The sequence below is a fragment of the Tyto alba genome, unplaced genomic scaffold, assembly GCF_018691265.1.
Source record: "Tyto alba isolate M040663 unplaced genomic scaffold, T.alba_DEE_v4.0 Super-Scaffold_24, whole genome shotgun sequence".
In the NCBI taxonomy this organism is placed as follows: Eukaryota; Metazoa; Chordata; class Aves; order Strigiformes; family Tytonidae; genus Tyto; species Tyto alba.
The window spans coordinates 772,959-799,940 of NW_024881298.1; the positions used below are offsets into that span (position 1 = coordinate 772,959).

General features: G+C 49.5%; 1 pseudogene; it reads left to right on the plus strand.

Moving 5' to 3' along the window:
- The first annotated feature begins 926 nt into the window (after positions 1-926).
- On the plus strand, positions 927-26,982 carry LOC116963009 (annotated as a pseudogene).

Below are 26,982 nucleotides of genomic sequence, written 5' to 3' on the forward strand. Positions count from 1 at the left end.
TGCCTCCCTTGGCAGAAGCATTGGGGCATTTCTCCTTGTTTCTCCACCTGCCCCTGCTGCTGCTGCTCTGGTTTGCAGGCTCTCTGGGGATGGGGCTTTCAGCTGCAGCTCAGCCACTGGCCCTGCAGGTCCTGCCATGCAGATGTGTCCATGGGAGGGAGCAAGGTGCCCCAGCCCCTTCCAGTCTGGGGCTCTCTAGGAAAGGCTCTCCATGGGCTGCGGAGAAAGATGACCATTTTGCCAGACACCCCATCTGCAGGCAATCTAAAACCTCAGAGATCTTTCCCAGGGAGGGGAGTTTTAAAGTGGATTCCTCTGCTCTCAGAAGCATGGAGTTTCCTTTCAAGGGCAGAGCTGGGGGTGACCCTCCTCCAGATTCAAGAGATGCAAGCCCAGGGCAGCTGAGAGTAATTCTGATGGACAGAGTGGCTCTCCTCACTCTGCACTGAGGGTCTGTCCATTTCCATCTCTGGGATCTCCACGGAGTTCCTGAGTGTAGAAGAAATATCAAGGCTGTCTGCCTTTGATCCTCACTGCTCAGGTAAGACAGGGCAAGAGGGGCAAAAGCAAGAAAAGCAGAGCCCTACAGCTCTGCTCTGCAGCTGGGTGCCCTGGGAGGGACAGTGCTGAAATCTCTGTGATTTCATGAGGGGATTTAAGGAACGATCACTGCGGGTTCCTCTCTGCCTGTTGGGGCACAGCAGGACTGACTCCTGCAGAGACCACAGCAGAATCCCTTGGTCCCCACTGCACCCTCAGCCAGCAAACAGCAGAGATCTAGCCAGGGAGCAGCAGGAAGGCACTTCTGGAATGACAGATCTGAGTAGGTGGGTGTTCTGTGAGAAATGAAGCAAGTTTTCATCAGAGAAGGTAGTGCTAACCATTCACTGCCTTCTTCTCCTTGGGCAGGCCCTCATTACTCAAAGATGAAGCAAATGTCCAACAGCAGCTCAGTAACTGAATTTCTTCTCCTGGCATTTTCAGACAGACGGGAGCTGCAGCTCTTGCACTTCTGGCTCTTCCTGGGCATCTACCTGGCTGCCCTCCTGGGCAACGGCCTCATCATCACAGCCATGCCTGCAACCACCACCTCCACACCCCCATGTACTTCTTCCTCCTCAACCTCTCCGTCCTTGACCTGGGCTTCATCTCCACCACTTCCCCAAAGCCATGGTAAATTTACTAACGGACACCAGGGACATCTCCTACTTGGGATGTGCTGCCCAGGTCTTTTTCTTTCTCTTCTTGATCTCAGCAGACTTTTATCTTCTCACCGTCATGGCCTATGACCGCTATGTTGCCATCTGCCAACCCCTGCACTACGGGACCCTCCTGGGCAGCAGAGCTTGTGTCCACATGGCAGCAGCTGCCTGGGGCACTGCGTTGCTCATTTCTCTCCTGCACACTGCCAACACATTTTCCCTACCACTCTGCGGAGGCAATGCTGTGGACCAGTTCTTCTGTGAAATCCCCCAGATCCTCAAGCTCTCCTGCTCAGGCTCCCACCTCAGGGAAGTTGGGCTCCTTGTGGTTAGTGTCTGTTTAGCATTTGGGTTTTTTGTTTTCATTCTGCTGTCCTATACAGATCTTCAGGGCAGTGCTGAGGATCCCCTCTGAGCAGGGACGGCACAAAGCCTTTTCCACGTGCCTCCCTCACCTGGCCGTGGTCTCCCTGTTTATCAGCACTGCGATATTTGCCTACCTGAAGCCCCCATCCATCTCCACCCCATCCCTGGACCTGGTGGTGTCATTTCTGTACTCGGTCGTGCCTCCATCTCTGAACCCCCTCATCTACAGCTTGAGGAACAAGGAGATCAAGGATGCAGTATGGAAACTGATGACTGGATGATTTTCAAAAGCAATAAACTGCTTATCACGTTCCACTAATGAATCATATTGTAACTGAGTACAGGACAATCCCTTTTTTTTTTTTTTTTTTCCTGTGGTTTTCATTGTTGGTTTCAGGTTTATTTACTTCATTGTTTGTGCCATTTTTAAATATGCGTCTATCAACTTCTGTATGACCAAGAGACTATGTAAATGAGGAGCCCTGCTCTCTGTTTTAAAAACAATCATGAACCCTGCTGTGACTTTCCTGTGTTCCTTCTTTTGAGACCTACCCTGGAGGTACACGGGCAGTGGCTGTATGCAGAGATGGATGGGAAAAGCATCCGGGCAGAGCAGCACTGCCAGGGAGCACCACTGCTTGGTCTCATTTATTCTCTCTTTCCTCCTCCGCCCGTGCACTGGTGAAATGCCTGAGTGCTCTGGCAGCTTGGTCCCAGTCCTGCTGGGTGGGAGCTCTGTGACCGCAGGCAGGGACAGGCAGTGGGCACTTCTGGGACAGAGCTGGCCTCCACAACAGCATTTCCATGAAGAAAGGTGATCTTCTCAGGGCACTGCCTGAAGGCGCAGGTCTTGTTCCAAAGCTGCTCTCAAGAACACGGCCAGGAAAGTGGCCTGCAGATGAAAACACCATTGGAGTGCTGAGCAGTGTGAGTGTGCAGGGTGTGGGCACACAACAGTGTCCTTGCACAGCCAGGCCTCCTACCAGAGACCTGAAGGCCCAGAAGAGCAGGGGCTGGGCTGTGCCCATGTGCGTTGGGCACCCCGGGGAAACTGCCCCAGGGCATTCAGAACAGACTGGCCCCTCACAGCCACCACTTGTGAGCCCAGCTCAGATAGGTCCTTTGTCCTTCCACAGGGGGACACCAACAGAGTAGGTGAGAAAGCCATGTTTGCATTGTAGGGAGGAGATGTAAGCATGGACATCATGTATGTGAGGTAGTGACGTGCAGAAAGACAACTTTACAACCAGTGAGGTTATAAAGTAGGTATTTTTATTCAGCGCTGGATGCACGAGGGATTGCTCCGCAACAGAGTGCGTGCCCTGGAGCCAAAAGCGGCCCCCTTTTATGATGCCAGAGTTACATATTCATCAGTCCTAATACACATGCATTATAATTCCGGGAATAGGGAGGGAATATTACAATTAATTCAGAGAAATCATTAACATATCCCCCGCCCCAAGTCCCTCCCCATCGTGCCTCCGCAATATCTCTTGGTGGTTGTGGGCAGGGGTCTTCTGATGAAGGCTCGTAGTCTTCTTCACTGTGTTTGCTAGCTGACCCTTGCTTTTGCGCAGACTCAGTTCTGTAGTTACGCACATGTCGTCCTTCAGGCTTTGTTGGATGTGGTTTGTTGCTAACTTGTAGCTCCTTTATCTTGGTGGCTCAGTACTTCCTTATCTCAAGGATGATGGTGGGCTCATCCTGTTTTTCTCTCATTCATTTGCGACGGAGTTATCTGGTTAATGTTTTCTTGAGAAACCACCTGGTTAATGCCTCTTCTTTCATACATCAGTAGGATGAACCTAAGGGATCAAAAATGCCATCAGCTATTCCTGGGGGTGCCATGAAGGCCTGTGGCACAAACTGTGTCTTGGAGTCACTTCACGTAGAGAATGACATCCCCTGGGAAACCCCCTGAATGCAGCACTGGGTTGTGCTTCCCTGAATCGCAGTCCCTGTGTCCATCCCTCATGCCTCGGGGCATCTTCCACGGGTGCAGAGCAGGGCGAGCACCGCAGGGCTGAGGTGCCTCCCAGCCTCTGGGGGTGGCAGCAGGAGTTCAGAGAGACACTATGGCTCCTGCAGTGCACTGCCTCTGCGTGTGCAAGGGAAGGACTCGTGTCTCTGAACAGCCCTGTGTGTAAGAGGAGTGCCCGAGGTCAGCTCAGCTGTGGGTGCCTGACAAAGCCCTGACACTTCTGTGTGTGACTGCAGGAAGTCCTTGGGAAGGAATGGGAAATGGGTGAGTTGCAAAAGCATGATGGCTGGTAGGGATGGACGCTGAGATCTTGCCTAGGGGATCCCGTGGGGGATGTTTCCTCACTCCAAATACACCCTGTCCTGTGCAGTGTCAGTTGAGGGGGGACTGTGGGGGCATGTGTTGAGAAGTGGGGCTGCACTGGTGCAGGGATAGGTCATGGGTGGGAGCCACAGCCCAATGCTCAGGAAGTGGAAGCAAGGACAGGCGATGAAGGAGGAATTTAGAAATTGAACCTGAGTGAGGGTATGTGTTTAGGAAAGCCAAAGCTCCCCTGGAGCTGATGGGGGCTGCAGGCAACATCCAGAGCAAAATGAAGAGCTTCAGTCCCTGCGTTTGTAGTAAAAGGCTGAACAAGGCACATGCCAGTTGCTGCTGAATGGGGAGGGGGATTCATAGCAGCAGAGACAGGTGGGGATGAGGGAATCAACATCTTCCTTGCTTTAGGCTTTACTAACCAGTTCTCCCAGGCCTCTGCTCAGTGACAGGGCTCCTCTTGACAGGCTTCCTCAGCCTGGAGAAGGGATGGCTGAGGGGCATGGCATAGCAGGGGGGGCCTCACCTTCCTCCCCATGAGGCTAGCCAAGCCTTGGAACAAGCACTGGCCACCCTGAGAGGCTGTGAAGTCCTCCATCCATACAGGTTTTAGAGACCTGGATGGACCAAGCCCTAAGAACAGAAGTCTCACCATATACCTGACCCTGCTTTGAGCAGAGGAGTTTCCCATAGACCTCCCAAGGTCTATGCTGAGCCCCTGTGATCTTATCCTATGATGTCCTGTCTGATATCTGATCAGCCAATGACACAACAGATGCTTATGGGGCTCAGATCCTCCTGTGCTTACGTGACTCGCTAAGGCAAGTCAGGTAAATGTCTCCTCCACTCCACTGACTGCAAGGGGAGCCTGGAGGCACTGCCTCAGGCAGCTCTACATTACCACTGAAGCTCACTACATCCAGCTTTAACACCCTCAAAGGCCATGGGCTGCATCCTGAAGCTCCTACACGTAGGGTTTGGGAATCAGGGAAGCTGAATGCCACATCTGACTTACATACAATCGCAGTGTTCTTGGACAACAAGGAGTTTCTGGTGTATTCCCAGTTCATGTGGACTCCACCCGCAAACGGCATTTGTCTCCCTTTGTTTCAGACAACCGCTGTTTGGGTGTCTGTCCACTCTTGCTCATACAGGCTCTTCTTCCAGTTGACAGTGGGACTTCAACCTCCTCCACTGTAATTCATCCTCACAGCACTTTTAAATCACTTGGTTCCTTTGCTGTCTTGGCCTCCAGGAACCTCATCAGCCCTCGCACAGCCTGAGTATTGGCTCACTCCTGGGCACTTCTCTCCGGGTGAGCCCCCTCCAAGGTGAAGTCCCAGGTGTGGTTCTGAGGTGACATGCTGCTCGATGCCAGGTCTGATCCAGAGGAGATAGGGCTGAGCAGTGTGTCCCTGAGCATGGCCTGCCCTCCTGCCTGCTGCAGCTGGTCGGGTAGCTGTAACAGAGGGTTCCTCAGATCCAGCACCCAGACAGGTCCCTGGCACCTGCCCCAGCCCTCCCTTTGCTGGCACAGGCAGTCGATGACTGGCTAGGGCTGGACTCTGACACCCACACACAATGCAGAACTGGATGAGGATGTGAATGCTGAGGGCAGCCATGGCTGCAGTAACAATGGCAGGGAAAAAAGACAAGCAGCAGAATCACAGCCTTGCTCTGCAGCACAGCACATTCACAAGGTTGAGCATCTGCTTGGTGGGATTCTGGAGAGCCAAGATCCATGGAGCCAAAGATCTTGGATCTTTGTGGATAACAGCACCAAACCCATCAAACACATCAGTCTGATGTGCTGGGATTTGAGCGGGGCCTAGCTGGAGCATAGTAGGGTTGAACACGGGTTTTCTGGCTGAAGAGATCAAACACCAGAAGGCATTGCACAAGGGTGGAAGAGGGAACAGGTTGTCCAAGAGACAGATACAGAGATGGCCTTGGGGTAAAGGGGTGGAGGCAGGAATGCCAAAGCTCAGCCAGAGCTGGAATTAGCAAGGAATGGGGATAGAAACCAGAAGGCTTTCTCTGAATTCACTGGAAGAACAAGGAGTCAGCTTAGGAAAAGAGTCTCATGGCTCAGTGGGGCAGCACGTGTGTGGTAAAGACCTGGAAAAGTTGAAGAAATCCTTGTTTTACCATCTTCTTCTCCCTGTAAGATCTGCCACCATGACCTCCCTGGTCCCAACACCTGTGCTAGCAGGTCTGCCCCCATGGCAGAGGAAGATGTGTCTGGGGAGCACTCACAGCACTTGGGCACACACAGGTCCATGGGACCAGAGAGGATGTGCCCAAGGGTGCTGGGAGAGCTGGCTGGTGTCATTGCAACGCTGCTCCTGGTCACTTTTGAAATGTCAGGGCAAACAGGGAGTTCTCTGGTGATTGGGAAAAGGCAGGCAGTGCACCCATTTTCATGCAGGGCAAGAACGAGCATCCATGGAACTACAGGCTGGTCAGACACATCTCAGTCCCTAGGAAGATGATGGAGCAAATTCATTCAAGTAGTTCCTTTGCCCACATCCATCAGCTGTTGCTCTCTGAGATGCCCTGGGGTAGCTGAAGTATCCAGGGGGTTCTTGGAAGGGTGACCCAGGGCCTGTATTAACCCTTCTGGAGCATTCTCTGGTCACCAGGAAAAGGATCTCCAAACACTTCAGTTGAGACAACTACTGACTCTCTTTTGAGTAAAAAGGGAAGTCAAGACAACTTGATTTGACATAGACATTTGCATGGAGATGTCTGATTTTGGGGGAGACCAGTCTCCTCCCTTTCTTCACAGATAACACAGATGTGTTAAGACAAGTGCAAATGTGGCCACTCAAATTCAGTGTGTTTCCCTGCAGTTTGTCATCCAGCTCCCCACTATCAGGTGACAGATCCTGCCACCTTAGTGGGTGACTCTCTTTGTGCAGCCAGTGAGCAGTGTCATGGATGCTCCTGGGTGGCGAGGGGTTTTAGTGTGCTGGGATCTCTGCAAGATATCAAAATATCTTTCTTTCATGCTGCAGGCTTGACTATGAGAGAAATATTTAGAAAATGTCAAGAAAAAATGAAAAGAAGAAATGAGGAATGATGAAATGCAAAGAACAATTTTTAACAAAATTTCCAACATTTTTTAATTCTTTATGCTTATTTCCTCCTAGTTGAGTTTAGCTTCATTTTGATATACTAGTCTTTGGGGGATTTCATGACTTTTTTTTAATTACTGCATGGAAAGAAAAAAATATTTCCAGAATCAGGGTGGGGTGTAACTGTAGTGATAGAGACGCCTTAAACCACAGGGAAAGAGATGCCTGGTGCCATTGCAGGTCTTCTGGGCCCCTCTGCCCAGCCTCTGTCAGCATCTCCCCAGGGGCTCTGGTCTCCTGCAGACCTTCTCTCATGTGTGACAGCAGCCAGTCTCAGGGAAATATGTCAGACACACTGGGGTGTCTGCAAGGGGCACTCAATGTCCATGGTCAGACAGCTGAGCTCCGTCTGGAAAGGGCAAGAACTGCCTGCCACTTTTAAAAAACACCTGAGCACTTTCTCATCAGATGAGATGATAGAAAACTTTTAATAAAAGGGTGATGTTTTTCCACCATGACTTCATGGGAATTTCTAGGAAGTATATTAACTGCAGGAGAAGACGACATATGCTTCTTCCCCACTGCTGCCATTGCCAGGACTCTGTCCAGGATACTGTGCCTTTAACCTTCATAATTTTCCCACCTGTCCAGCTCTAAAGCCATCTTCTCAGCACACTCGCTGGACCTATGTGGTTTCCACTGGTCTCTAGTTTTCCTTTCCTATTATTCCTTGCTCACTCAGATCCCTCTCAACACCCCAGGTTGAAGCGCTGAGCTTCAGGGACTTAGAAGCCTGCCCTTGTCTTTCAGCAGTCTCATTCTCTCTTCAGCCACCTCCTTCATTGTGTTTGGATCTCTCATTTCCCTTGGGTCTGCCTGAGACATTGCTCATGAGGTTACCTCCTGTGGATGGTGAACCTCATTGGAGGCAGCTTCAACTTAGCATCACTTGAGTGAGTGTGGGTTATTGTTGCTTAAACTTTACCACATTTTCCTTCTGTTGGTTCATAATGAAGAGAAATTCTGCTGTGCATGTGTGCAGCCAGGTCTCTGAGGAAGTCCAGTGGGAGCTGGTGCAGCGGAGCTGTAATGTCCAGCTGCAGGCCTGGGTGGAGAAGGCTGATGGAAGGAGAAGTGCTGCAAGTGGCAGGGGGACGATGAGAGAAGTGGCAGGGCTGAGGAGGTGAGGAATCAGGCTGTCCATGCAGTGTCTGACCTTCAGCAGGATCTGGCCCTACCCATCCTGACAGCACTAGGAGACCCTCTGCATCAAGATCAGAGGAGGCTGTAATCACTTCTGTAAACTGAAAAAGTAATACAATAAACTTAAAACTAAAAAATACTTCTGTATTAAATGCTCAGTCAAATGTTCCCCTTTACATACACTCCAGAGACCTCTGCAGTTATCTGTCCAAGGCTTGATAACTGAAGAAAACTATTGGAAGACACGTGGCGTTTTGCATTTGAAAGAGCCCCATGGTGTCTGTGGTGCTGAAATTATGAACCTCAGATGCTGAGAGGAGCCTGAAGAAACAGCCAAAGAAGTCAACATCAGAGGCAACCCCTAAGGTTTCAAGGAGTGTGAATGGGTCCCAGTGAGGGCCATCAGCACCAAAGTCTCCCCAGGGGCTGGTTAGAGCAGGAAGTTGGAAGTGTCAATGAGAGACAAACAAATACAATGTTAAGGTGGTTCTGGTGCTTAGTAAACCTTCAGGTGTTTAAGCCAAAGTGCCAAAGGCTGACCCCCAGCCCCTGGGAAGGGAGATCCTGTCCCTCACACGTTGGCCAGGGTTCTTCCTGGGACAGTGTCATGTGGGAATGTGCGGTGACAAGGGCAAGACTATGGTATGACACCTGTGAGTGTCTCCTGGGTGGATCAAGGAGGCCATGAGATACAGGTACCCTAAGATTAACGTTTGTCCAGGTAGGCCTTAGTTATGGAGGCAATGGCCATAGGCAAGGGGGAAAAGACCTTGGTTCTGCTGGGGGCTCTTAGCCTTGCCAGAGCCTTCAGTTGTCTTTCCCACAGGCTGTCCTCAGTGTCCCACACCTGCAGCTCTTTCCCTGCAGACTCTCAACATCAGCCTTTCTTCCCCACCTCGCTCTCACCTGAGCATCTCACTGCCCTCACTGGTAGAGAATAGAATAGATGAGACTATTTCAGTTGGGAGGGACCTGCAACCATCATCTAGTCCAACTGCCTGACCATTCAGGGCTGACCAAGTTACAGCATGGTATTAACGGCATTGGCCAAATGCCTCTTAAACACTGACCACCCTGGGACATCGACCACCTCTCTGGGAAGCCTGTTCCAGTGTTTGTCACCCACTCGGTAAAACAAATGCTTCCTCATGTCCAGTCTAAATCTCCCCTGGCACAGCGTTGAACCATTCCCACGTGTCCTATCACTGGATACCAGGGAGAAGAGATCAGCACCTCCCACTCCATGTGCCCCCTCAGGAAGCTGCAGAGAGCAATGAGGTCACTCCTCAGCCTCCTCCTCTCCAAACCAGACAAACCCAAAGTCCTCCATCACTCCTCATAGCACATTCCTTCCAGCCCTGTCACCAGCTTTGTTGCCCTCCTCTGGATGCATTCGAGGACCTTCACGTCCTTCTCAAGCTGTGCGGCACAGAACTGCACACAGTATCGAAGGTGAGGCTGCACCAATGCTGAGTATCTATCCATCCTCCTGGTTCTTCCTTGAAACACAAAGTTGTGGGTTGTTCCAGACTCCCTCTGGGTGACTTGTTGCAGCACAGCACTGCCCTTGGAGTGACATTTCTTTCTCTTTGTCCCCATTCTCTACCTCCCCTGCTTCACTTTGTTCTATTATGTCTTTCGCATGCTGTTTTCTGACATGTGGATACAAACTTTACAACTCACAAAGAGTTATAAAGCAGGTATGTTTATTGCAGCGCTGGGTGCAAGGGCGATCTGCCCTCCAAGCTTGTACACTGTATCATGAAGGCATCATTTATGATACAAAACCATGCATATTCATTAGTACAGGCTGGGTTATTACAATTAGTTCTAAGAATAGGTGTGATTATTGTAATTATTTCCAGGCACTCATTATCCTAAGTCTCCTTCTTGCCACATGCGTACTGCCATTGTGTGGTCATGGGCCGGGGTCTTTTGGAGGAAGGCTCGTGGTCTTCTTCACCATGTACTCTTCACCTTTGTCCCAGAATGCTGAGTTACCTCAGCCAGTAACTGCAAAACCGGCTCCAGCCAGATGGCTCCTTCTTGCAGACGCCTTAATTAACAGATGGATATCCTGTTATCTATTGGAGGCTTCTTGTGAAGAAGTTTCATGTTAACTTTCAAGTTCTTTTGCAACCAAGTATCCCCTTATCTTGCTAGTTATTTTGCTAAGCGTTTATTTTCTATATCAAGTCTCCCCTTCCCTTTTACCCTTGCAAATTCTTTTGCTATAAAGCACCATTCCTTTTAGCAAAATACTTGCCATTTTCAATGTTTTCTTGTAAATTTTGTTTCTTTCACTCCTCATCGGTATTTCCAGTTTGTTTATCCATCCACATAAAAAAATTGCAACACACAACAGACTAATAATCCTAATACAATAATCATGATAACTATAACAAAAAGCTGCTTAAGCTTTGTGACATTAGGTAGCCAAGAGGTGAGCTTTTCCCAGAGGTTAGAAAACCCATACGAGGTATCATCCAGGGATACCTGATGTAAGACTTTTGAGTGTTCCCAAATCTGAAGGTCAATCTCTGTTCTACTTGATTCATCTACATAAATACAACAGCTTGTATTGATCAAGGTGCACACCCTTCCCATGTGAGCTGTGATTATATCTAGAGCCATTCTGTGTTGCCTTTCAGAGGCGTGGTGACCTGGTTCAGGAACGGCACAGTGACCAACCCCAGGCCGCTCGGGCCATCAGCTCACAGACACCAATGTGGTAGGTGGCAAATAGCGTTTTATTGAGGAATATACAGGCCTTATATAGCTTGGGTTTACAACGTCACTTCCGTCTGCTTACATCACTGCTACATTACTATTGGCTATCGGGGTATCAGAAAAAGGGGCCCTATCTTTCCATACAGCGCGATATCTTCCGGCCGCCAGGCCCTGACTAACTACATTTCCCCCCTCCCTATGCTAAACCGAGCAATCGGATTTAAAAAGTTACCTTAAAATGGATTTAAAAGTTACTTTAAAAAGCAAGCTCAATGCTACTAGTGAGTCAAATTCATAGATATTGCATGCGACAACAGGCATAAGGCAATTTCGGCGGGTGGCAATAGGGGAATAATTAGGAATGTCTAAATAACTAGGGATGACTAAGGACAACTAAGAAACACATTCTTAAAGCAGTTGTTGACGTTCCACTAACATGATGTTAACCGTCTCTAACTGGCTCTGGACAAACAACACGAGTTTATTCAGTATGCAAGGTCCAAAAACTAATGCCAATATGATCATTGCGATTGGTCCCATTAAGGTAGATATCATAGTGGTTAACCACGATGAATGGCTAAACCATGATTCAAACCACCCTTGTTGGACTTCCCTGTCTCTCTTTCTTTGAGCTAATCTTTCCCTTAATTTAGCCATCGAATCTCTAACCACTCCGGTGTGGTCCACATAAAAGCAACATTCCTCTTTCAAGGCAGCACAAAGGCCTCCCTGTTGCATGAACAGGAGTTCTAATCCCCGTCTATTTTGTAAAACAACTTCTGAGAGTGAAGAAAGGGATTGTTCCAAAAAGTCATGGATTTTTCTATTTTGTCCAAATCTTCGTCGATGGTGGTTTGTAACTGAGCTAGGCCTCGTTGTTGGGTCACCAGGGAGGTCACTCCTGTGGTCGTGCCGGCTGCTCCCAGACCAGGCAGCATCGCTATCGTTACAGCTGTCAGCACTTCTCTTTTTTGAAGCCTGCTGTTAGCTTCTCCCCAATGATAGTACATCTCTTCTTCTGGATGGTATAAGACCCTGGGAACAATCAAAATTTGTACGCAAAAATCAACAGAGTCATTAAAAAGTTCAAGAAACACACAGGGGGTTACCCCTGTTTTGTGGCAAATCCACATCCCAGATGCGGACGGGATCGCCCATTTATGGGTTCTATTAATTACAACAGTTTTTACGCAAACAGCACTTTCCCAGTTTGCCAGTGTGATGTTACTAAAACACACACCCTGGCCTCTGACTTGGCTCAGGGTAATTCCTTTTCGTGGTGTGTCCCACTTACACTGGGTCGGGCTGCTGTCTGATGAATAGTCAAAGGGAGTATCGAGGGCAACACCCTCATAGAAAGGGGGATATACATCATAACATAACCAGCAAGAACTCGTAAGGTTCGGGTTTGACTGATTCAGCGACCGGAAGGTAGGGAACTCCCCAGGTGTGGACAGGCTGCTTGTCGCCTCGTCGTCTTCTCTTACCACCGGTGCATACGGGTTACGGGAGTGTCCGATAATCCGGTCCTGTGGACAAAAACTCACAATTTTCGTTAGTTTTATTCTGGAGGTCTGGTTTAATGGACTTAAGCGGACACCACTTAACTTTATCATCTTTTGGGCCACTGCTCAACCCACACTGGGTCTGACGATTTCCATATTAGTCTGATTGGTGGAAGTGGGTGTGCGGCATTGGCCCTCATAGTAAATTTGTCACCCTAGCTTTCAATAAGACTAGAGCGTCCCTTCCCAACAAGGGTGGAACACCTGCAATGACATATGGGAAGAGGGTAATAGTTTTTTCTGGTCCTTTTTCAGTGTGAAGCGTTATTGCTACCAATTGAGCACTCTTCTGAGCTCGGGTTAATCCTCTGACTCCACCCACCAGAGGGGCATTTTCCAGTTTCCAACGTGAGGGCCAATTTGTCTCAAAGATAACTGTAACATCTGCTCCGGTGTCAATCAAGAAGGGAACACTAATGGTGGTATCATTTGAGGTATTATAAAGGGAACAGATCCCCCTTGCGGCTCTTCTTTAATTTGGGTGGAGGTATGCTGGCTTTTAGCCCTATCCACCCTTCTTCCAATCCTCACTCCTGATTTTGCTGCAAGCCGCTCTTCCCAGCTAGTGTCTGAGTCGGAGCCGGAACAAGACTGACTGGTCACTGCCGGATTCCAGTCCCTTTTCGTTGGGCTCCGCCCCACCCACTTCCCTTGCAGGCGGGCCGTCCCCTCCCTCTTGACTCTCCCTCATTCTCCTCCCCTTCCCTTTCACTCACGCTTGTTAGTTCTAGCACTTCCTCCCTTTTCCCGCCGAAAACATCTTTGCCCCGCCCTTCCCTCTTGTGCTCGGCGCCATTTTGAGGCACATAGGGTGGTGGTGTGGGCCAGACTTCCCCAGATTCTGATTTCTCCGCGGCTCCTCTAGCTTCCTCCGTTAGCCCGCCCCAAAAGGACTTTGCTCGTTTCTCCTCCTCCGTAAGTGGGCCAGGGTTTGGGGATTGGGGAGGGCGCATCGCTCTCCCGCAGGTCTTTAAGCTTGGCAGAATTATCACTGTCTGGAAGGCACGAAGTCTGTGTAGCCGTCCTGACTCCCAATTTCGGGGTGGTTTGCAAACAGTCCCTTGCCGCCCTCCAGGTCTCCTGCTCTTGCAAGGCCTTCTGTAAGGCCTGTACAAGTTTCCCACTTCCCGAGAACATTGTCTCCTCGGCTAATGCTTTAGTGCATTTATCCCACACTTCAGGGTGGAGGATATCGACCGGCTGGTCAATGACCCCAATTTTTAAAAGTCTCTCTATAGCGAGAGTAAAATCTTTGGGTTTACAATCAATACCCCACTGCTTATGAATTTGTAATACGACCTTCACAAGGGCTTCCATTCTCCTTGTTGGTCTGAGAGCGTCCTCCCCGCCGGGCTGGTCCTGCTGCTCCGGCCGCCGTTCACCCGATTCCAGGCGATTCCTGGGTTTCGGCACCACTTGTTGCCTTTCAGAGGCGTGGCGACCTGGTTTAGGAACAGCACGGCGACCAACCCCAGGCCGCTCGGGCCATCAGCTCACAGACACCAATGTGGTGGGTGGCAAATGGCGTTTTATTGTGAATATACAGACCTTATATAGCTTGGGTTTACAACGTCACTTCCGTCTGCTTACATCACTGCCTCATTACTATTGGCTATCGGGCTATCAGAAAAAAGGGGCCCTATCTTTCCGTACAGCGCGATATCTTCCAACCGCCAGGCCCTGACTACCTACAATTCTGTTTTGAAAATCTACTCCCTTCAGGGATTTTACCTACTGGTCTAAACGTACAAGGGCATAAGTAGTTGCGTCTGCTATTATTTCCATTTCTGCCAAAATATTTACCATGGCTTTTTCAATCTCACTATGGCAAATGGTAGGGCCTGAGGCCAGGGCAATTCAGCTTCTTGTCCCAATTTGACAATCTGTATTTTAATGAGGTGGTTCATTTTCTCCACCTGGACACTTGCTTGTGGCCTATATGGGGTATGTAACTGCCAAACTATCCCCAGAAGTTTGCTAACTTGTTGTTGAACAACTTTTGCAATGAAGTGCGACCCTCGGTCCAAGGATACATCCACTGTAACCCCAAACCTTGGTATTACTTATTGTAATATGACCTTGGTCACCTCTCAGGCTTTACTGGTTCAGCAAGGGAATGCTTCCAGCCAACCTGAAAAGGTGTCTGTTAGGACCAATAAATACTGGTACCCTCCTTTTCTTGGGAGCTCTGTGAAGTCAGTTTGCCATTGCTGTCCCGTATAGTTTCCCCTTCCTATTTGTCCTAGTTGGGCTTTGAGGCCCATTTTAGGATTATTCTGTAAACATATTTCACACTGCTGGGTCACCTGTTTAACATTAGTGTAAAAGTTCCGGGCAATTACACGCTGGTTCAAATACCTATACAGAGCCTCTGTTCCCCAATGAGATTTTCTATGTTCTGCCATGGCAATGGGCTACAACAATGTGAATGGTATGATTAATTTTCCTTGCAGAGTTTTAGCCCAACCACCTGTTTCAACTTTCCTTCCCAAGTCCTCAATTAGTTTCTGATCTTCTTTTGAATATCTGGGTTCACAATCAATATGTATTTTACCATCTGGGACCAAAGACTGTACCCTTACATCACCCTTCTCTGTCACTCTTTTAGCCTTGTGGTCCACCATGGCATTGCCCAACTCCTGGGCAGTGTTTCCTTTCTGGTGAGCTTTGCAATGCATAATAGCCACCTTCTCGAGCAGCTGGACGGCTTCCAGGAACTTAAGAATCTCTTCAGCATGCTTTATAATTTTCCCTTGGGTGGACAGGAGTCCTCTTCCTTTCCATATGGCCCCATGGGCATGGACCACCCCAAAGGTGTATTTAGAGTCTGTCCAGATGTTTATTTTTGCCTTTGGCTAGTTCCAGTGCTCTGATTAAGGGTATCAATTCTGCTTTTTGTGCCAAGGTATCTGGGGCAGGGGCTGCGGAGTGGTTACAGCATACCCTGCTTTGCAGACACCTTGTTGAACGAAGCTGCTCCCGTCTGTATACCAGGAGTCCTCCACGTCTGCTAAAGGTTCCTCCTTCAGATCGGATCCGCTACTGCTTCAACCGTTTCCAGGCAGTCATGTGATACCGGTTCCCCTGTATTTCCACTGAGGAAAGATGCTGAGTTGACAATGTTAGTAACGACTACTTCCACATCATCCTGATCCACTAGAACGGCCTGGTACTTAAGAAATCTTTGTGGTGAGTGTCAGTGCCCCCATTTCACCTCTAATACTGTAGATATGGTATGGGATAGTAACACTGTGGTCCTTTGGCCTAATGTGAATTTGCGTGCTTCTTGAATGTTTAGCACTAGTGCTGTTACTGCCCTTAGGCAGCTAGGCCAACCTTTACTTACTTCATCAAGTTGTTTGGAGAAGTACACCACTGCTCTTCTGCATGGTCCCACATTCTGAGCCAGGATTCCCAGGGCTAGTCCCTGCTTCTCATGGGAGAACAGCCAAAATGGTTCAGTTGTATCCGGTAGCCCCAAGACAGGGGCCTCCATGAGCTTCCTCTTCAGTTGCTGGAAAACTTGATCTGCTTCCCCGTTCCAAGTGAGGCTTCCCAGACTGGATTTTAACAGTTCATAACGTGGCCTTACCAGGAGCCCATAGTTGTATATCCAGTGGAGACACCATCCCATCATTCCTAAAAATGTATGGAGCTCCTTAGCTGCCTGTGGTTGAGGGGTCTGGCATATGGCCTCCTTTCTTGCTGTGCCTAGAGATCTTTTCCAGCACTTATCTTGTATCCAAGGTAAGTCACCAGCTGCTGGGCCACTTGGGCTTTCTGTGGAGAGACTCGATAGCCATTAAGTCCAAGGAAATTTAGCAGACTAACTGTCCATACGATGCATATCTCACTTGTTTCTGTGGCTATTGATAAATCATCCACATATTGTAGTATTATCCCAACTCCATGTGATCATTCCCACTTCTCCAAATCCGTGGCTAATTGATTTCCAAAAAGAGCGGGGGTATTCTTAAACCCCTGTGGTAACACAGTCCATGTTAATTGTGTTTTTCTTCCAGAGTCAGGGTTTTCCCATTCAAATGAAAACAGCAACTGACTTTCAGGGCTCAAGGGTAGGCAAAAGAAGGCATCTTTTAGGTCCAATATCGTAAACCAGGCCAATTCAAGTGCTAATTTGGTTAATAATGTGTATGGGTTGGCCACAACAGGGTGCAAGACTTCAACCATCCTTTTGATAGCTCTGAGATCCTGCACTATCCAATATCTCCCATCTGGCTTTTTGACTGGTAAAATGAGAGTGTTACATTCTGATTCACACTCTGTTAACAACCCAAATTTGATGAATCAGTCAATTACTGGCTGGATTCCTTCACTATCTTCTGTCCTAAGGAGGTATTGCCTAATTCTCACAGGCCACCTTCCTGTTTTAAGTTTTACTGTTATTGGGGAGGCATTTTTCACCCTTCCTCATGTTTCCCAGTCCCATACTCTCAGATATACTTGATTACGGACTTCTTCAGGCACTCCTGGACTGACAGGAGTGTCTATAAGGTGCAGACTCAAAATTCAATTAGCTGATCATTCCCCACTTGAAATTCTATTTTTCCTCCCTCAGATGTTACTTTTGCTTTCAACTGCTCCAATAGGTCTTGGCCTAATAGAGGTCTTGGGGAATTAGGCATATGTAAGAATTTGTGTATTCCCAATTGTTTTCCTAATTTAAATTTAAAGGGTTTTAAAAAGTACGCCTTTTCACTTTGGCCGATAACTCCCCTTACTGTTACAAATCATTATCCATAGGTGTTAAAGCCTCATTCAAAACCCAAAGTGTTGCTCCAGTATCTACTAGAAATTTTATATTCTGTTGTCGTTTCCACAGCTTTAATGTAACCAGTGGATCTGCTAGGGTAGATTCCCCAGGTTCTCGACAATCTTCTTTGACATGCCTGTATCCCTTTCCTTTTTCGTCTTTCCAGATATTAATTCTTCCAATGTCCCCTTTGTTTACACCATGAGCATTGATCCCTTCCCAAAGGCCCCCTTGGTCCCATACTCCTGAATTCTTTATTTTCTTGTAACACCGCTACCAACACCCTTTGGTCTCTTCTTCGACCATCCTCCTCTCTGTTGCTAAACACTCTCCATGCCTCATCTAACAAAGTCTCCAAATTCCTGCTTTCCACCAGCTTCAATTTCTGCAGCTTCCTCTGATGTCGCTCGCTGATTGCCCGATGAACAGAGACACTAACTGTTGAGTGCCTACTTCCGATCCTGGGTCTAAAGGGGTGTACTGCTTCATAGTATCCCGTAATTTATCCAAAAATTCCGAGGGGATATCCCTTAGACCTTGCTAAATGGCATACAAAGTTGACCAATTAATTGTTTTTGGGATAGCCTTCTCCATTCCTCTCACAACCCAATCCCTGCATGTACTCAGCAACCTTACATGCGCCCCTCTATTAGGGATCCATCCTGGATCCTGTAAGGGGAAATGAGCTTTTATATCTTCCCCCGTATTCTTAAGAAAATCACTAGCCAGATCTTGGGCTGGTTTTAATATTAATTGTTTTTCTGATTCTGTCATATGGTCTAATAACAATCGAATATCACTCCAGTCAGGGTTATGCTGTTTTATCAGAAACTGGAAGTGTTTGGTCACTCACACAGAATCACGCTGATAGTTTTTTCGCCACATTTTCCATGTTTCCAGATCAAGCGAGGAGAAGGGAATTTTTATTAGGACAGGCTCTCCTCCTTGACCTATAGCTTCTCTCAAGGGTGCCCGTACCATTACTGTTTCCTTTTTACTCCGGGTATGTAAAGTGACCAGGCTATCGGGAGGAGTTCCTGGGTCCAAATCCTCCCGTTTTTGTTGTGTATTTGCTGGGAGTTTATAATATTCTGGCAGCTCTCCCACCTTGGGATCCCTTAGCTTTTCCGGCCTTGTGGATCTTGGACCTATGCTACAGGCTGAACAGCACCTTTTCAGTTTTCCTTTTCCTTCTTTCATATTTTCCTTTTCTAGAGCCTAAACCATTGGGTCTTGTGGGTTCTTTAATCCACAATCAGTTTGATACTCAGGGTGATTTCGGAGTGTCTGCATACGAGACCTCATCCCACTTTCCTTCTCTCCTCAAAAACATCACTTGCAACAAAGTATTATAATTCAAGGTTCCGTTAAAGGGCCATTTTTCCCCGTCATCTAATTTATACAGGGGCCACCACTGGATACAATATTTAGATAAGGTCCTTTTATTCACACTTCCACCTGGTGTGCCTCTGATTTCCTTCCAATGGGCTAAGATGCAGCCCAGAGGGCTCTTTTTCACTATACCCCCACTCTTTTTCCCTCCCATATTGTTAGCCTGGAGGGCTTATCCACATTCTGCTTCTATTGCCTCTGTAAGTTTCCTAGGTTCCCACAATACGTTCTTTTAAGCTGACCCGAGCGCTCAATTCTGTACCAGTCAGATCACTTCCCTTACATTTACTACACCAGAAATCGTCTCCAAATTCCACCCAGACATCTTGTCCATAACCAAAGCATTCAAAACAAAGATTGGATTACAAGAAAAATCCTCGGGTCTGTGTATGGGGCACCAAAAGTTAACCACAGGCTCAAACAATACTATTTTAAAATCTGACATACACTTCATTCGCTTCGCTCACTTCCGGCCACTCTCATGGAGGACATGGAAGTGGGGATCAGAACTCCGCACTCACTTAGCAGCTGTGCTGCGTTTCACTTCTCTCATGCAGGCATACAGGCACACAGACACGCAGTTACACACAGGGCCCCTGTCCTGGTTCGGGCTGGAATAGAGTTCCTGTTCATTTTGGTAGCTAGAGGAGTGCTGCAGCACACTGAGATTCCAGAGGCTCTCCAGGCCCCAGTGCCCTCGCCTGTGTGCGGGTGGGGGGAGCACAGCTGGAGTGCTGGGCCCGGATTGGCCGCTATCCCATGTCATGTGATGTGTGCTCACTATATAAAGGAAGGAGTGAGCCGGGAGGGGATCCCTTCCGGGAGTGTTGCCGTGGCGTCTTTGTGTTCGGGATCGCCGGCCGGGAGCAGGCGGTGTCGGTCGGCAGGTGGTGAGCAGCTGTATTGTACATTACCCATTCATCATGTCACCATATTATTCTGTTACTGTTATTAAACTGTTTTTATCTCAACCCGCGAGTCTCCCTTTGCCCCTCCGATTCCCTCCCCATTCCCAAGTGGGGGGAGGGTGGGTGAGTGGCTGCGTGGCATTTAGCTGCTGACCATGCTCAAACCACGACAACTGTCACACAGGTGCTGCAATCAGGCAAGCCAAGAGATTAAAACCTCTTTGGTATGGAGGGCTATGGTTAAAATATAGATATGGGGAGGCTTGCCAGAGTGATTACATTTCGCTTCCACAATACTTGGCATGGCAAACTTTATGTGTTCACAATGGAGGAAGCAACTACCGGGGGTGGAAACATAGGCCGTGCCCCATGCCACTGCTCGGAACACTATTCTGGGCCTTGAAAAACAAGTCCTGTGGCAACATGGTACCCCAGAAAGAATTGAGTCAGATAATGGCACTCATTTTCAAAATAATCTCATCAACACCTGGGCAAAAGAACATGGCATTGAGGGGGTATATCACATCCCCTACCATGCACCAGCCTCTGGGAAAATTGAGTGGTACAATGGGCTACTAAAGACCATGCTGAGAGCAATGGGAGGAGGAACTTTTAAACACTGGGACAGACATTTAACAAAGGCCACCTGGTTGGTCAATACTAGAGGATCTACCAATGAGGATGTTCCCAGTCAAACATTCTACATACTGCAGATGGAGGTAGAATCCCGGTAGTGCACCTTAAGAACATGCTGGGGAAGACTATTTGGGTTACTCCTACTTCAGGTAAAAGTAAGCCCATACGTGGGATTTCCTTTGCCCAAGGACGTGGGTGCACTTGGTGGGCAATGCAGAAGGACGGGGACATCCAATGTGTGCCTCAAGGGGACTTAATGTTAGGTGAAAATAGGCAATAAACTGTATTACATTAATCACCAAACAACCCTATAAATGCATTGCTATGGTTGACACGTATTATGCTAATGGCATCATATTCATAAAGGAAAACATGAACTTGGATGTAGTCACGATTGGTTTCAGCAACTGATATCCAGCGACTGCTGCAGACTGAATACAGACAGCGTCAGATACATCAGCCACCAGCTCCAGCTGCAACAGAGACTGCATGCCATCCTCCTGCCAGGCCCAAGGACACCTGTGCCCTACTGACTGAGCATCCCTCCTCCTGCCTGAAGGGACTGTTATGACAGATGGAACCTGACACTATGGACCAAATGAACTCACGATACATTCTGCAGTATATAGACTGCAAGGACCAAGTGTACCCAGGTCCTTGGGCAAAGGTAATTCCACGTATGGGCTTAACATGGCCCATGGGCTAAGGGAATTATATCTGTGTGCACATGCCTAAGACCAGGGAAGAGGACAGTAATTAATTAGACTGTATTAGGAAATATGGAACCCGAGGATAATGCAAAGGATATGGAACAAGGGGTGGACACGGTCCTGGTTCAGACTGGAATAGAGTTCATGTTCCTTTTTGGTAGCTGTAGGAGTGCTGATGCACACGGAGATTTCAGGGACTCTCCAGCTCCCCGTGTCCTGCCTGTTCACAGGCTCAAAGAAGCAGAGAGGGAACAGAGCCGGAGCACCGGACCTGGATTGGCCAATATTCCATGTCATGTGACGTTATGCTCACCATATAAAGGAGGGGTTGGTGGGAAGGGGCGCGCTCTCACTTTTGGGTTGTGGTCGCGGCATCTTTGTGTTTCAGGATCGCTGGCCGGGAGCCGGCTGGGTGTCAGTTGGCGGGCGGTGAGCAATTGCACTGTACATTACCCGTTCATACTGCCACCCTATTATTTTATTACCATTATTAAACTGTTCCTATCTCAACCCGTGAATCTCCCTTTGCCCCTCTGCTTCCTTCCCCATTCTCAGGTGGGAGCTGTGTGGGGTTGGCTGCCGAACAGGCTCAAACCATGAGTTACACCCACTGACATACACACCAACATGACATGCACACACCAGTCTTGCCTGTTGCTGGCCTCACAAAAGAACAGTTGGAGGAGCAGCTGGCATCATCTATGTGGACTTGTGCAAAGCACTTGACACGGTCCCGCATGACATCCTCGTCTATAAGTTGGAGAGACAGTGATTTGGCAGATAGACCACTTGGTGGATAAAGAATTGGTTGGATGGTCACACTCAAAGAGCTGAGGTCACTGGCTCAACATCCAGTTGGAGAACAGAGATGAGGGGCATTCCTCAGGGGTTGGAGTTGGGGCTGGTATTGATTGACATCTTTGTCGCCGTCATGGACAGTGGGATCGAGTACATCCTCAGCAAGTTCACAGATGACACCAAACTGTGTGGTATGGTGACATGCTGGAGGGAAGGGATGCCATCCAGAGGAACCTGGACAGGCAGGAGAAGTGGGCCCATATAAACCTCATGAAGTTCAACAAGGCCAAGTTCAAGGTCCTACCCATGGTTTGGGACAACCTCACATACAAATAGATGCTGGGCAAGGAGTGGATTGAGAGCAGCCCTGCGGAGAAGGACTTGGGGGTGGTAGTTCATGGAAAACTAGCTGCGAACCAGCAATGTGCACTCGCAGGCCAGAAAACCAACCGTGTCCTGGGCTGCATCAAAAGAAGTGTGGCCAGCAGGTCAAGGTGGGGGATTCTCCCATTCTGCTCTGCTCTCATGAGACCGGCCCTGTAGTCTGGTTTCCAGCCCTCGTGATACAAACATAGAAAGGACATGGATGTGCTCAAGCAGGTCCAGAGGAGGCCGTGAAGATGACTGGGGGCTGGAGCACCTCCCTTGTGAGGACAGGCTGAGAGAGTTTGTTTTGTTCAGACTGAAGAAGAGAAGGTTCCAAGGGAGAAATTCTAGTGGCCTTCCAGGACTTAAACAGGGCTACAGGAATGATGCGGAGGGACTATTTATCAGGGATTGCAGGGATAGGACAAAGGGTAATGGGTTTAAACTGAAAGAGGGTAGATTTAGATTAGATAAAAGGAGGAAATTCTTTACTATGAGGGTAGTTAAACACTGGAAGAGGTTGCCCAGAGAAGTGGTGAATTGCCCCTCCTTGGAACTGCTCTAGGAAACCTGTTCCAGTATCTCAGCATCCTCATCAAAACATTTCTTCTTTATTTCAAATCTAAATCTACCCTCTTTCATTTTAACACCATTGCCGCTTGCCCTTCCAATACAGATCCTGGTGAAAAGTCTCTCCATCTTTCTTGACCTGTAACCACTATGTTTTCATCTCCAAACACCTTTGAGAGTACCCAGACATCACCCCAAGATGGGGTTTAAAGGACTCAAGCCCATGTGCAATGTGCTTAGATATAAACATTCTGGGCTAAGTGTTGTGGAGACTTGGGACAGTCTAGGAGTAGCCCAAGAACCCTTGAAGGGTGGTTTGAGAGACGGTGGACTTTTTCTTCCTAGTGGAAAACAGCATGAGAAAGAAATAATGTCATACTGTGCAGATGGGGAAGTCCAGACTGGACAACAGGATAAATGCTGTGGTGCAACACATGACCCAGGAGGAGTACGGATCAGAACAAGGCTTTGTTTTTCAAGGAAGAGCCAGGGAGGATGGTGAAATGTCAGGAAAGAAAGGAAGATGCTCAGGCAGAGTGAGGTGAGAGAGCTGGGGGATGAGGACAGGCTGCAGGGAAAGAGGCGCAGGGCATGCAACCCCATAGGACAGCCTGTGGTGGAGATGACAGAGGGCTGTGGGAAAGCTGAAAAAACACCAAAATTGTCAACCCCTTCATGACTTTGGTATGGCTGTTGTCTCTACCACTGATGCCTGTGAGGAGGCACAGTCCCTTGCAGCACGGGGGCCTCATGGCCTCCTTGTCCATCCTCAGGAGCCTGGGAGGTGCACATCTCCATACCCCCTACCCCAGGAAGAGCCCTGAGGAATGTGGGAGGGATAGGATCTCCCTTCCCAGGGGCTGGGGGTCGTGGCTTGGCCATTTGGTTAATGGGCTTAGGACTTGGAACTTTGGCTTAATGCAACACATTCAGGTTTACTCAGCATCAGAGCCACCTTTCTCTTTTAGTTTCCAACCTGTCATCACTGCCTCCAGATTTCTGCTTTAACGGGACCCTGAGGAGGCTTTGTCAACAGTGGCCCTCAGTGGGACCCATTAAGGCTACAAGAAACTTCGGAGTTTCAATTTAACTCTGACTTCTTCAGAGGTTTCTTCAGCTTCTCTGTGTGCCTGAGGTTGATGGACTTGTCACCAAACCCTCCTGAGGGGTCATTAAACTGCCTTGGGCTGTTGCTGTGGTGCTGAGCTGGGCCAGGCTCCTGGGCCGGAGGGAGCTCCTGGCAAGTGGGCAGCGCTGCAGAGAGACAGCTCTGCCCAGGAGCAGCTCCTCTGCAAAGCGCAGCAGGGCTGAGGGCACTGCCTGCAGGCACCCAGCAGGCAGAGCAGCGAGGCACACACAGCTTCAAGGCAGCCTGGGCTGGGAGGCTGCTGAGAGCTCCGAGGAGGAGAAAGTGTCAGGGCCCTGGCCACAGTAAGTCTGGGGGTGCAGGGCAATGCAGCTGCAGCTCGGGGAGGGATCTGGGGAAGGCAGCAGATCCGCCAGGAATCTGCCTCCTGCCTAGAGGAGGAGGAGGAGGAGGAGGTGCTCCTGAGCAAGGCTTCCCTGATGCCCCCTGCGAGGGCCAGGGCATGAGGGCTGCCTTCTGGCGGGGCCAGCTGCAGGGGTGTGCAGCCGGGTGTGCAGGCAGGGGTGCCCAGGGCTGTCCTTCCCAGCAGGGTCCCTGCACCCCAGGGGGCTGTGTGCTGGGGCAGGGACTCTGCCGCCTGCCAGGGTCAGCACTCTGCCCGGGGAGCTCCCCACGGTTCTGTGGGGAGAAGCTGTGGGGCGAAGGAGAGACCCCCGCCAGGGCAGGCTCCTTCTGCTCTCCAGAGGCTGGCTACGTGGATCAGGGATGCTCACAGCTCCAGCTTATGCCCAGCTCATTTCCCAGGGAACTTGTCACAAATATGTTCAGCTCAGGATATTCTGTTTGTGTATGTTCTTTCTGGACTCTCTGCTTCCAATTTTCTCTGGCTCCTCATGGTGGGAAAGGAAACTCAGCTGTGCAGATGAGAGCAGGGGCTGACACACTTAAGCTTTCACAAAGATATTTAATATGAACCTCAGTAAGTGCCTTCAGCCCCCACCAGCCTACAGAACAGATTAGTGTCACCTTTCCATTTTCATCAGGGTTTGGGTGCCCTGCACACACAGAGTGGCTGCAGGGCAGAGCTGTGCACACAGGGGCTGGGATGGGGACTGTGAGCACTGGCACGGACGAAACATGGGCTCAAAGACAGAACTGCCAGCCTGGACAGCTCCAGGCAGTGGAGATGTGGGCAGGGATGGAGGGAAATGTTAAGGGAAACCCTGCTGCAGGGTAGACTCCTTCCCTGAGCAACACTCCTCTTGTCTCCTCTGCCACCCAGCACAGCCCTTAGCCCGTCACCTCCTGGCCCAGCAGCCCAGCAGAAGGGATGAAGTGCATCTCTGCTTCCAGGGGCCCAGTTCCCGCTGAGCAGGGCCTGAGGGCGTCTGTCCTGCATTGCTGCTGTCTGGGAGGGGCTGTGCAGAGCTGCAGAAGGGAAAGGCTTTCCTGAGTGCCCGTCTGTCCCTCTCCTCACCTTGCTCAGAGATCTTTGTGTTGCTGACAGGCTCTCTGGGAAGGGGGTTTCAGCTGCAGAGTCAGGCACAGAGCTTGGGAGCCCTCCTCTGCAGATGTGCCCCCAGCAATGAGGTGTCCCAGCTTTCCTCTAAGCCGTGAAGCTCTGGGCAATGCAGTCTGTGAGGCTGGGCCAGGAGCTGGCTCTCCCTTAAGAAGTTGCCGTGGTTCGGACCCTTGGCTCTCTCCTTGGGGTGTCCATCCCAACTGTCTGCTGCTTCCAGGGGACTCTGTGAGCCGTGGGTGTCATGGCTAAAGGGGTGCTGAGAACTTGGAGAAAGGGTGAGACATTGGTGCTCTGCAGGGATCCCTCTGCTCTCAGCAGTGTCTGATTGCTTTTCAGGATAAGACGGGAGTGTAATCACCCTCAGACTCAGAAATATGCAAGTCCAGGGCAGCTGGGAACAAGACAGAAGGACAGACCTGCTGCTCTCTCTCTGCACTAAGGCACAGCCAATTGTCTCACCTCACAGGACTCAATCTGCTCTCCCTGAGTGCAGCAGAAAACCCTCTCAACCTGCCTTTTTTTTTTTCTGTTCCTTAGCGCCGGCAGAACAGATGCTGAAAAACCCATCTGGGTTTGGGACAGGTTTTTTTCTGACAAAGTCAGAGAAAGGGACAACTCCTCTACATACAGCAGGCAAAGACACTTTCCCTCCTGTCACGCTTGGGAATCACCAAACAGATCTTCAGCTACAGAACTGAAGGAAGATCTCTGACAAGAAAAGGGAGTGGCATGAATCATCAGGGACAGGTTTAGGAGAATGGATTTTGACTTATCTCAGAGAAGTCTATCCTAACTTGTCAGTGTCTTTTCTCCTTGAACAGGCTCTCATGTTTGGTGAAAGCAAATGTTTAATTGTAGCTCCATCACCGAATTTCTCCTCCTGGCATTTGCAGATAGACAGGAGCTGCAGCTCTTGCACTTCTGGCTCTTCCTGGGCATCTACCTGGCTGCCCTCCTGGGCAACGGCCTCATCATCACCGCCATCGCCTGCGACCACCACCTCCACACCCCCATGTACTTCTTCCTCCTCAACCTCTCCCTGCTCGACCTGGGCTCCATCTCCACCACTCTCCCCAAATCCATGGCTAATTCCCTCTGGGACACCAGGAACATCTCCTATGCAGGATGTGCTGCCCAGAACTTTTTCTTTGTTTTCTTCACTGCAGCAGACTTTTCTCTTCTCACCATCATGTCCTACGACCGCTACGTTGCCATCTGCCAACCCCTGCACTACGGGACCCTCCTGGGCAGCAGAGCTTGTGTCCACATGGCAGCAGCTGCCTGGGGCACTGCGTTGCTCAATTCTCTCCTGCACACAGCCAACACATTTTCCCTACCACTCTGCCAAGGCAATGCTGTGGACCAGTACTTCTGTGAAATCCCCCGGATCCTCAAGCTCTCCTTCTCAGACTCCTACCTCAGGGAAGTTGGGCTCCTTGTGGTTAGTGTCTGTTTAGCATTTGGGTGTTTTGTTTTCATAGTGCTGTCCTATGTCCAGATCTTCAGGGTTGTGCTGAGGATCCCTTCTGAGCAGGGACGGCACAAATCTTTTTCCACATGTCTCCCTCACCTGACTGTGGTCTCCCTGTTAATCAGCACTGTCATGTTTGCCTACCTGAAGCCCCCCTCCATTTCCTCCCCATCCCTGGACCTGGTGGTGTCATTTCTGTACTCGGTGGTGCCTCCAGCAGTGAACCCCCTCATCTACAGCTTGAGGAACCAGGAGATCAAGGATGCACTCAAGAAGCTGATTCAGTCAATTGACTCTCAGCAGGAATGA